Source organism: Euleptes europaea, chromosome 1, assembly GCF_029931775.1.
Source record: "Euleptes europaea isolate rEulEur1 chromosome 1, rEulEur1.hap1, whole genome shotgun sequence".
Taxonomy (NCBI): Eukaryota; Metazoa; Chordata; class Lepidosauria; order Squamata; family Sphaerodactylidae; genus Euleptes; species Euleptes europaea.
This window is the reverse complement of record NC_079312.1, coordinates 65,215,624-65,227,933: the sequence shown is the minus strand read 5'-3', so window position 1 is coordinate 65,227,933 and position 12,310 is coordinate 65,215,624. Positions and strand designations below refer to the sequence as shown.

At 45.2% G+C, this 12,310-nt stretch overlaps 1 protein-coding gene across 2 annotated transcripts in view; it reads left to right on the top strand.

Annotated features, from left to right (window-relative positions):
• The window catches only part of FBLN2 (fibulin 2), a 200,067-nt gene that overhangs the window by 20,815 nt on the left and 166,942 nt on the right, over window positions 1–12,310 (top strand). The window contains exon 1 of one of the 2 annotated variants that reach the window (XM_056861342.1): window positions 4,199–4,215. The exons of the other annotated variant lie outside the window; for it this stretch is intronic. The gene's annotated coding sequence lies outside the window, so the exon portion shown is untranslated. Of the gene's footprint in view, window positions 1–4,198; window positions 4,216–12,310 lie in introns of those variants that run through there. 2 annotated transcript variants of the gene reach the window in all.

Sequence of the window (12,310 nt, the reverse complement as noted above, 5' to 3'; positions counted from 1 at the left end):
ACTGCTCCAAACCATTGCTTCTAACCACTAAAAGCTGGCTCTCATACCATGCTAGCTAGGGCTGTTGAAAAAAAATTCAGTATGGTTCGGATTCGGCTGAACCCGGCCCGACTTGGGCCAGGTTTGGCCGAATTCCAACCCCCCCCCGTTCAGGAATGCCGAATTCGGCAGGAAATTTGGCATTCCCGAAAAAAATCAGTTTAAAGACCCTCCTGCCCGGTTTCCTGGGTGTCCCGGGAAACCGGGCGCGGGGGGGGGTCTTTAAACTCTCCACCAAGGCTCCCGGGCCCCAATGGCGACCCGCGGGAGTGGGGGAAGGAGTCCCCAACCCCTACTTTCCAGGGAAGGGGTCCGTCAGAGCTGCCGCCTCACGGCCGGGCAAGCACGCTAGAAGCTGAAAGGCCTGCTCCTGGACTTTCCGGAAGACCCGCCCATCAGCTGGTCGTGGGGGGGGGGTCTTTACACTGCCCGACAACCAGCTGATGGATGGGGGGGGGGTTAAACTGCTCCATGCTGCCAAGGCATGGGGAATAAAACCGGGTTCTCCGGATCAGAGTCCACCGCTCCAAACAACCCCACTTAATCACGGCATCTCGCTGGTGTTTTTGCGTGTTTTATTATTATTATTTTTTAAAGGTGGGCTTTCCCACTGGTGTTCCGTGAGCCCTCTTCCAGCAAGGAAGGCGGCGATGCAGCCCGGTCAGTGTCATCTGCCAGGGTTCCCATCGAAGCCTCATTACTATTCAAAGGCTGCTCCACTATCCCACTCGCATCTCGTCTGCCCCGTGCAGCTGGTCGGTCCAGGGCGCCTCACCCAGCCCACCAAACCCGCTTCCCACCTCGCGCTGTCTGCGCTTGGAAACCAAACACTTTGGGACCGTTTATGCAGGGGATGTTTTGCCTTGGATTTGCTGCTCTCTGGACCCACATTTCCCCTCTATGATTTCTCAAACCTCTGCATGGGGGCTTATCGTAGAGTTTGGAGAATTTGGTTGGGGAAAATGTGCATCTATTGAGCGGCAAATCCAAGGCTAAACCTCCCATGCATAAATGACCAATGGGTCTTCTCGGGAACCGGCATGTAGTGCCCCCTCCACTTGTTTGTAGAGCCAGGGTCGTATAATGTAAAAAGACGGGGGCATCTGACCAAGCGCGCCCCCCCCCCCCAAGCGAAGGCTTACCCTGCAAGATTCTCTTTGGAATGGGAGAACTCCACTCCAGGGGTCTGCTGGTGACCAAGAGTGCCTGTAAGCATATGCAGAGTGCACGTGCTTGCTCTCGATTAGCCTCAGCCCTCCTCCCCTGAGAAAAGGAATGGAGCCATCCGATCTGGCTGCCTGCTTTTCCCGACGTCGAGTTGAAAGGTGAACCACTGCTCTGGTTTTCCTCTTGGGAAGTGCCCAAAGTGGGCATGAGAGAGAACAGGGCCCCCGAGCGTGTGCAGAGTGCCTTCCTTTGACCAGTTAGTAGCCCCGCCTGCTCCTGAGATGAGGGCAAGATTTCTTGCTGAAGAATGCCTTGCGCCCAACCCCATCAAAGGGTCGGTTTATGACAATTTAGAAGTAAAATAGGTGTTTCTTTCATTTATGGCTCATGTGCACCTGTTGGAATTTGGGGGGGGGGAGTCTGCTGGATCCAAAGAAATAATAGTTTGCCTCTTTTGAAGAGGGGCCTTGATTCCCCACTCCTTGGGAGCCTGAAGAAGGGGGGCGGGTGGGTCTTTAGACTGATCCAGGCTGCCAAGGCTGGCAGCGCGGATCAGTTTAAAGACCCACCCCCACCTTTTCTCGGGAGCCTGGAGAAGGGGGGCGGGGGGATCTTTACACTGAGCAGTTTAAACCCCCCCGCCCATCAGCTGGTCATCGGGCAGTGTAAAGACCCCCCCCCAAGACCAGCTGATGGGCAGGTCTTCTGGAAACTCCAGGAGCAGGCCTTTCAGCTTCCGGTGTGCTTGCCTGGCCGCGAGGCGGCGGCTCTGACGGACCCCTTCCCTGGTAAGTAGGGGTTGGGGGGCTCCTTCCCCCATTCCTGCGGGTTGCCGTTGGGGCCGGGGCTGGGCAAGAGTCCCAGGAGCCTAGGTGGGGAGTTTAAAGACCCCCCGCCCGGTTTCCTGGGAGTCCCGGGAAAGTGGGTGGTGGGTCTTTAAAGGTGGGAAAATGCAGATTCGGGAATGCCGAACCTGCCAAATTTATTCAGCGATAATTCAGTCATTTTCCCGCCTTTTTTCAGTTCAGTTCCATCCAAACTGAAAACCCCATGAATTGCAGAAAATTTGGCTGTTTTTTCGGTTCAGACGAACCGAATCGACAGCCCTAATGCTAGCATTCGAGTCAGCAGGGGGTCAATTATGTGCTAACTGTAACATACCAAGTAGAATTGTGGGGGGGGGGTGATGCAGCAACTGGAGGAGTGGGGTCCAGTCAAGCCTGGGCTGGAAGAGACAAGAGTGAGCTAGGTCTGGCCTGATACCCAAAACATAGGGCAAGGATGTTTGACTGTATCAGCAGTGCTGGGTGGCCAAGGCACCCCATTCAGTGTAAGGCAGAGCAGCTTGGGAAGACCAGGGAGGGGTTGGGCCTGTCCCTAGGGGCGAGTCCAGTAATTAGGGTGGGCACAGGAGCTGGGAGGTCTCTGGAGGAAAGAGCAAGGGAACTACTCATGTAAGGGAGTGGCATCGAACTCCTCATGGCAGAGAACCTTGTAAGATGAGTTGTGGCAATAGATAAGTATTTATTGCCTGCATAAGGCTCTCATGTCAATTTTGGCAGTGTGAACAGGATGAAGACCCCCACAACAAATGTGTTGCAGACATTAGTGCTTCAAGTGTCCTGCACAACACCCACTGCTGCAGCTAGGACCATACTAGGATTTTGTGCAAAAATTAATCCTTTGTGCCGGCCCTGCTTGTCTTCTGTGGTGCCATTTGAATTCCTGTAGATCAGACAGTCCCCTCTTTGATTTACAGTTGTTAGGTACACTGAATCAGCTCTTTGTAGGGACCATGTAACTCCAGTCTCATTCCATCTACACTGGCCCCCAAGGGGGGGATAGGGGTAATAGTGTATGTGTGTGTGGGGGGGGGTAGGCAAGCTAGCGAGAACACCCTCCCTGTGTTTACCTGTGGGGTAGCAGGAGCCCAAGCTGAGGGGAATTGTTGGTTCCAAAGGAGTTGAGGGTGAGGCAATCTCACAGGTCCCAGCCTGTTAGTATATATTTATCTTGCAACTGAGGTTTAGCAGAGTTTATGTTTATCCTAGCTGGAGGAACTGATCTTGTGTGTGTTAAGTGCCGTTAAGTCACTTCTGACTCATGGTGACCCTATGAATCAGTGTCCTCCAAAATGTCCTATCTTTGACAGCCTTGCTCAGATCTTGCAAATTGAGCTGATCTTAAGCAACCAGTTAAATACAATCTCTTAGGTATCTTGCAGAGAAATTGAACTTCTGTTTCACATTCTGATTTGAATTCAGATTTTAACTACTTAACTTCTTATATGCATATATTGACTGATGCAGACAGTGGATTCTGGCAAGGAATTCTGATTTTGTTTATAAACCCTATCATACTGTTTATGTTGATGGCTGTGGGAAGGCTCATGAAGAAATAAGCACTTTGTACAATTTCAGATGATTCATGGATGAACAAAATCCAACTACAGTAAAAAAAAAGTGTCAAAAGTAGTAGAAACTAACAATTATAATAGTGGTTTGTTCTTCAAAAAGGGGGAAATGGCAAGCCAGTGCTCCTATGCAATATATGATTTTTTAAAACATTGCAATGATTAATCTTCAGCCTCTTTCTAACTCTTGAGAGAAGTTTGCAAAAGATTTGTACCTGCAGGCATGCAGAATTAGGGCCAGGCTGAATATTCAAGGACTAATATTTCAAGGCAGTTAATGTCTTTTAATGCATAATGGAAACCAAAATTGCCACATATAAATGTGCTGCCATTTTTAAAAAATATATTTGCTGGATAGAAAACAGTCTTTTCATTTTTGAGCTGTTTCATTGCACATCAGAAGGAGGTAAGAAGTGAATTAACCGTATCATAGGCACATGATACTTCCCTGCTCAGATTACACCACAAAATCTGGGCAGCTCCTTTGGACAGGGTTGGAAAAAGAAACTTGTGAGTTCTAAGCAGCACTTGGAAACAGAGCACCAGTAATATGAATGGAGACAAAAGGTTATAAGAAAATATAACTACATTCACAGGTTTGTAATCTACACATTAGCTGTAATAGTTGACTACATATTTTGGTGGGTTTATTATTGTTTGTATGCTTAATTTTTTGGGGGGGTTAGCTTTTGTTTCGTTACATGTTGTGCTTTGTGGGTTATAAAGATTAGATCTTGCTATTCTGTTCTGTGACTTTATGCTGACTTTGTTCTCAAGATTTACTCTTTTAACACTCAAAGTGTAAAGCTGTTGCTAAATATGTCCTTTGAAAGCATTCTGTGGATGTGAAAGGATTTACTGGGCAATCTTTTAGCTATTCAGTATAAGAATGATGGCTAGGCTGAACAGAACAAAACCTTTTGCGATATACCTTTCTGCAGGCTACATCATCAGATGCAGAAGGGCTATATCTGAATTACCAATATGTAACCTGGTGTATAGTCTTTCTTTGCAAGTGAGCTTTTTAAAGAAGCAGTTATTTTAGATGCTGCTTCTGGCCTTTGGACTGTGATTGAAAAACTTTTTTATTGCATGTGTAGAGCAAGTTAAGTTTGTTTTGGTTAGTAGAACTCAAGAAAGAATCAGTGTGACAAGCTGAATGTGACCCATATGAGACTGTACAGGGTTAAACCCCTATAATAGGTGTGCATGTTGCAAAATATCAGGGAATAATTTAGATGCTGACAATGTCCACTGCTTTAGAACATTGTAATTTTATTTTCATTTTCTCATGTTCTATTGATTTATGTGATGGAAAATGCTTGGCAGTAGTAATATCTTGGCAGATTTTCATTTTATTGTGGAGTGTACTCTTAGGGAACCTTACAAGCTACAAAAGAATGCATAATAAGTACATAGTGGTATGTTCAGTTACTGGACACCCCAATTTTAAAATTAATTCAACCTTAGTTCTAAGCAATCAAAATTACCTATGTTTTAAAGCAATGAGATAGGATTTTTGCTTAGCTATCTTTTTTTTTTCAAGATGTGTGAGACAGGACTTGCCTCAGGCATCAGCCTTCTGCTAATAAGGATTACATTTTTCACTGTGGCTTGTGATGGAATGTAACTCACTCATCTACTGCAGGGGTGGGGAACCTTTTTCTTGCCAAGGGCCATTTGCACATTTATGACATCATTCAGGGGCCATACCAGGTGTAGATCTCCCGGTGTGTGGGGGAAGAGGCTAGGGTTGCCAGGTCTCCAGCCACCACCTGGAGGTTTGCAACCCCAGGGGAGGCCACACAGAGAAGGCCTGCAGGGTGCCCCCACTCGCCCCTCCCAGGCGGAAGGGCAGCCAGCAGTGCGCTTGAGCAAACGAGGTGCCAGGGGGGCACAGCCCACAGTCGATCAGCAAGGGAGGAAAGGAGAGAAAGGGAGAAAGAAATGGAGAGAGAGGGAGAAAGAAAGAAAAGGACGAAGGGAGACAAAGAAAAGGACGGAGGGAGACAAAGAAAGAGACAGAAAAAGAGGGAGAGAAAGGAGAAAGAGTGACAGAAAAAGAGGAAGAAAAGAGAGAAAAGCCTTCCCCCCCACATACACCCCCCCGCTAGCCCCGCGCAACCGGGCCCCAGCCTCCTCTGCCCACACACACACCCGGTGGCGCACAGAGCCCCGCTCGACCGGGCCCCAGTCTCCATGCCGTTTCCTCCCAGAGTCCACAAAAGGCCCCCCCTGAAGCCCAATTGGCTCCTGCATGCATGCTCTGCCGCCAGGAGCCGCCAGCCTCTTTCCCCCTCCCTCTCGCTGCTCAACAGCCGACAGTCGGTGAGAGGAGGTCCAAAGGGCGCCGCAGCACCACTGTAAGCCGTGGCGCCAGGAACACCCTCTGGGAGGGCCGCCCTGCGCCCCGCCTCTGCAGCAGGGCCCCGGAGCTCCCGAGGGCCACAAAAAATGTCCTCGGGGGCCGCATACGGCCCCCGGGCCTGAGGTTCCCCACCCCTGATCTACTGCATGTTCTCTCTGATGATTCTTTGGCCCCAGAAGACCATAACAGTGAATGGATTTCCAGCCTCATTTTGCTTTTAAGCAGAAGTGTTTTTAAAAGACTTTTTGATGGACGGGTTCTTTTCTAATCTGATATTTATAGTTCCGAATGCTGCTATATCCTGAAGTGTCAAAGAAACAAAAGAAAGACATTTTCAGGAAAATGATTTAATGTGCTGGGTTGTTGGTTGATCTTGAGCTTTCAGGTATTCAAAATACTCCAGAGCCCTTTTTTTTCCTTTTATACTTTATCTAATCCTGGAATTTTCACAACTACAGTATTACTTATCAGTGAATGTCAGGCAAAGTAGATTTGTGTGTGTGTGTGTGTGTGTGTGTGTGTGTGTGTGTGTGTGACTTTGGTGGAGGGGAGGGGTGAAGGTGCATTTTGGCTCATGTACATTATTTTCTAATATATAATGTAATAGGTTCATCAGTAGGGTTGCCAGGTCCCTCTTTGCCACCGGTGGGAGGCTTTGGGGGCACAGCTTGAGGAGGGCAGGGTTTGGGAAGGGGCTTAAATGCCATAGAGTCCAAATGCCAAAGCGGCCATTTTCTCCAGGTAAACTGATCTGTCGGCTGGAGATCAGTTGTAATAGCAGGAGATCTCCAGCTACTACCTGGAGGTTGGCAACCCTATTCATCAGAATGATCAAAAGGAAGCATTTTAAAATTAATTTTAAAAAGGAAGTTTTTCTCCCTCTCCCATAATACTAGAACACGAGGTCATCTGTTGAAGCTGGAGGGTGAGAGTTTCAAAACAGATACAAGGAAGTATTAACGCATAGTTAAATTGTGGAACTCCCTGCCCCAGGATGTGGTGATGGCTGCCAACTTGGAAGGCTTTAAGAGGGGAGTAGACATATTCATGGAGGAAAGGGGTATTCATGGCTATTAGTTAAATACTAGTCATGCTGCATACCTATTCTCTCTAGTATCAGAGGAGCATGCCTATTATTTTGGGTGCAGTGGAACACAGGCAGGATGGTGCTGCTGCAGTCGTCTTGTTAGTGGCTTCCTAGAGGCACCTGGTTGGCCACTGTGTGAACAGACTGCTGGACTTGATGGGCCTTGGTCTGATCCAGCAGGGCCTTTCTTATGTTCTTATGTAAGCAAGCATCTATATTTTATGCAATACAAATTTCTGTGGTGAAGCTTCGGCCCTCTGAGCTGTTCTCATGTGAGTGGGCTGCAGCATATCTGAGCAGTGAGCTCCATGGGCTAAACTGCTCTGATTTTGGGGAAGGAATGGAGTGAGTGAGCTCAGAAGGACAGATTGTCAAGAGCAGTGGGGAGGGGTTTAAAGGAGATGGCTGGAAGAATGAGGAGCTTAAAAGAATGAGGAGAGTCAACAAGAGGTGAAAAACTGGAAGAGAAGGTCATCACGTGGTCCAGTGGTACAGACTGGAATATCTAATGTTGGGTTAAACATTCTTGCTTCTGTTCCTGATGCAACTCTATCTGCAGTGATACTTTTCAGATATAGCAGATTGAGACTCTGAAGCAGAATTAGCTGCAGAATTGGCTGCATTAAAGTCAATAGGAAAATATCTTGGAGATCATTTACCGGGACTGGCAGATGGCAATCCAACTAAAGTGTCATTATCTTTTGCATCTTCAAGCAGTTTTTGAGATTTTAACACAAACAAAAGGTCCACTTTAATATTGCTATATCAAGCATGTCTTCACAAAAACCCTGTCATCGGACTCCAAATCATCCCTTACTTCATTTTTAGAGCAAGCTATCCAAACTCTGTTTTTAATTTATGGAGTGGTAAAATAGTTTCTGATCTTATTGTGCCCTTCTACAAAGAACAGATGGTAGTTTAAACATGTTTTGCTATGGGAGAAAATGTTCCAAGCCTTTGATAGATCATATCCATCAGCAAGGAAGAAATAAGACTGGTGTAAACAAAATTAATTAAAAAAAATTGACTTCCATCTACAGAAGCATGGTTTCCATGATGCTTCAGTATGGAAGTAATACATTGGCCATGATTTCACAGATCATAATAGTTATAGATCTTGCCCTTTACCCAAGTGGAATACATTATGTACATCTAAATGTCAGACAGGTGCAAAGTACAAGTAATTGTGAAAAGGAATGCTCATTGTGGAGGACAGCTGGCACTGCTTCAGAAAATTAACACCCAAAAGTAAATACCCCACCCACAAGATGTTCTCCTTACATTTGCTGACCCATTCTTGACTAGGGTTGTCAGGACCCTCTTTGCAACCAGTGGGAGGTTTTTTGGGCGGAACCTGAGGCGGGCAGGGTTTGGGGAGGGGAGGGACTTCAATGCCATAGAGTCCAATTGCCAAAGCGGCCACTTTCTCCAGGTGAACTGATCTCTATCGGCTGGAGATAAGTTGTAATAGCAGGAGATCTCCAACCAGTACTTTGAGGTTGGCAACCCTATTCTTGACTAACGCCAGTGCAAGGTAGTTCTATTGATGTAAACGTATAAGAATTCAAGCAGATCATAACTGGATTGGACCAGAAGTCCATTTACAGTGCCACTGTGAAAAGACTTCCTTGGGAATAAGCCTCATTGAATGGACCTGAGTAGGATTCTGAGCAGAACTGCTTAGGATAGCCCTCTTAATTCCTACAGTGGCCAGCCAAATTTCCAGTTTACAAGCATGGCACCTCTGTTGTTCTGAGTGGAAAGGAAAGGAGCCACACAGATAAGAAAGCCTTTTGAAGACCTCACTCCCTTCTGATGTTTCCTTTGCATTCCTTCAGTTCTAAAGTGGGAGCCACTACCGTTTGCTGGTTTGCAGTAGTTGAAAAAGTGCTGCAAATGATCTCAGAAATAAGGGCTGTACCTCTTGCCCATGGAAGTACCAGTTCACAACTGACAAGAGTGCTGACTGGCTGCTCCATATGGGTTAACTGATTTCAATCATGCTAGCACAGACAGCTCTCCCTGCTTGAATTATACCGGTTCACAAAGACGACTTTCCAGGCAAATAGACATACATGTGGTTCCCTGTTTGGGATTGGCAGCAACCACACTGCTATATAAACATCTAAAGCAGGCCAGAATTTCTCTTGCCATAGGCCACTCACATCAGTTTCTAGGCAAACAGCCTATCTTTTGTTCTGTTTCGCAAAGACAAATTTCTTCACTGGGGAAAGCTAACTAAGATGCCGTTCTGGAAACCCTGCCTTAAATCACACAGTCCCTCTATAGAAGCAGAGTTCCCTTCCTCCCCAGTGATCAGAGCTTAGGCAAAATGCAAGACAAGGACATAATATACAGAAATAATGTAATTCAAATGCAGTGATCTGATCTGGCAGGTCTAGGACTCTGGGGAAGATGAGTTGTAGCTGTACGTACTCTGGTTTATTTTTATAGATACCTTATGGTACTTTTTATCAGACTAAAACCTTATCTTCTTGGCGAACTCTCTTTTGCATATCATTTTTTTCTGAGTGTTTGTTTCTCTTGCATGAAGTTTGACTCTTTCTTTGTTATCTGTTGTCAATAGACTATGGGCAACAAATATGGATGGTTTGTGCATTAGCTCATTCTCTTTCTCCCTTCTAGTAATGAATTATATTCCTTTGCTTAATTCCTCTTGTGGTTATAATTTTCCTTTACTGGGAAGTGCATGAAAGTAGCTAATTTTCAAGAGGAAGATGTATTGGCAAAAGCAGAACATTTTGTGCAGGAGCTACCATGCTCCGATTGCTGTGTTTATCAGCTGATACCATATGCTAGGGATATTCATTTTAATCAACTCAGCCATAATTTATGATATAGGTTTTTGTTTTTGTTTTGTTTTTTGCACTCAACAAAACAAGATATTGACACAGATGAAGGGAGCATTTTCATTAGCTACATATTGCCCGATAGTCAAAGAAGTTGATTTGTTTTTAATTTCTATTTGTAACAATAGATCCACGCACAGACAAAGCTCAGTTGTTTTCTTGTGACATTTTTTTTAGTAAGACATGTCCAGCTGGCGTTCCTGAAGGATGTGTCCCATATTTTAAAACTATAGATTACAATTTAAGATCAGACGATGCTTTGCTTTTGGAAGTTTATGTGGGTTTAGTGTGTGAAGGTCTGTAGCAACTAAATTTGTCTGCTTCTGCTTTATATTACAGTACTGTAAATATTAATTAGTAATTTGTAAACTTCATTTAGAGAACCAACATAAAAACAAAAGAAATTATTCTGTGAACTTGGAAAAATAAATTTAGACAACGAAATTTTTAGGGTTGCCAACTTCCAGGTACTAGCTGGAGATCTCCTTCTATTACAACTGATCTCCAGCCGATAGAGATCAGTTTCCCTGGAGAAAATGGCTGCTCTATGGCATGGAAGTCCCTCCCCTCCCCAAACCCCGCCCTCCTCAGGCTCCACCCCCAAAACCCCCGCCGGTGGCAAAGAGGGACTTGGCAACCCTGTAAATTTGTCTGCTGATGTGTTATTTCACAACACTCTAAATATTATTTAGTAACTTCATTTAGGAAACTAATATAAAAGCAAAAGAAATTACTCTATGAATGCCAAGTAACTGGTACTCAGTTGGAATTCTGATACTGTGAATGTAGGGATGCTGTAAGTTTTGCCACAAAGGTGTTCCACAGTCATACTTACTGTATTTAAAACTGTCACATGATACCCTTGTAGGCCATCTACTCACATCATTGCAACACAGAATGCGCGTAGAACAATCTGTTAAGGATTTTTTAAAAATATATTTTTATTTACATTATTTATAGTCTGCCTTTCTCACTTGGACACAAGGCGGATCACACAGAGTGAGTCAATATAATTGACAGATGGGACATTAAATAAACAATGCAATAAGATTAGGGTTGTAGAACCAACCAGAAGTCTAAAAACAGAACTGAAGCAAAGCATAAGGTTTAACATGACACATTAAATGATGCATAATTCCATAGTATGATCCTAGTACACAGTACTACAGTCCATAGCCACTAATACTTTTTCTAAGTACCTTTGTGAAGCATTTAGTACAGTCCAAGTCTATCGCCTGCATAGAAAAAAGCCCTCTTGAATAATTCAGTTTTGCATAGTTTACAGAAAGCAGTAAGACTGGGAGCCTTCTGACCTCCTCAGGCAGGCTTTTCCACAAGATGGGGGCTACAACAGAGAAGGCTTGTGTACGGGCAGTTGTGGAGTCTGCCATTTCCAGGTTGGCACCTGCAGAAGACCCTGCTCTGATGATTTGCATATTAAGACTGAAACAAGTGTGTGCCTAGGAAGCACCTAGGCAGCTAGAATGGTGTATTTACTTATTTACTTCATTTACAGTCTACCTTTCTTGTTTAGACTCAAGGCAGATGGCCAGAGAATTGGGAGAACCAGGTTCAAATTTCTACCAAGTCAGGAAGCTCAATGGGTGACTTCAGGCCAGTTGCTCCCTCTTGAGCCTAACCAATATCACAGGGCTATTGTGAGGATAAAATGGAGAGTGGGGGGAGGGGGGGAGACTGTGCATGATATCCTGAACTTGATAGGCATGATATCCCACCCTGAAGGGGTGGGATAAAAATGTGATACGTAGACAGAATTATGTAGGTCCCAGTGATGAATGAACACCTATTTTTCTGTCAGGCCAGTTTTGTATGAACATCTTAGCTGACCAAAAGCTCTATATAAGTTGGATTTGACACTTAGCTGCCTGTCCCTCAAGCCAGTAAGATATAACCCTAGGGGAGGACAATGGAGAGTTTCCTCCCATCAGACACCTCTGGGGCAACCTGCCCACCAAAGACCCTAGCACCCTGCTCTTCATTGTGCACACAACCAAAAACGGCTGGGTGCAAAACACACATTATTCTGAGGAAACAAGCCCCCGCTTTCTGATTGGTCAAATATAAACCCCACTTTTCCCTTGAACCCCTGGAATATGGACTCATAAGAAGAGATCATTTTGCAGTTTGACCACCAGTTATCAGCTCTGAAGCTTTCAACCACTGGGGGGCCATGGGGAGTTCAGCCTGCTTTCACAAAAGAAGTGTGACTACCACAAAACTTGTAAATTTTGCTTTAGCCAGAAACTTTGTTTTCTTCTTTTTCTTTCAATTGCTTGTCTGTGTGTATATTTAGAACAAACCTTTTAAAATTCACTCTTTGGCTCTGACAGACTTTCTGAGTTAAC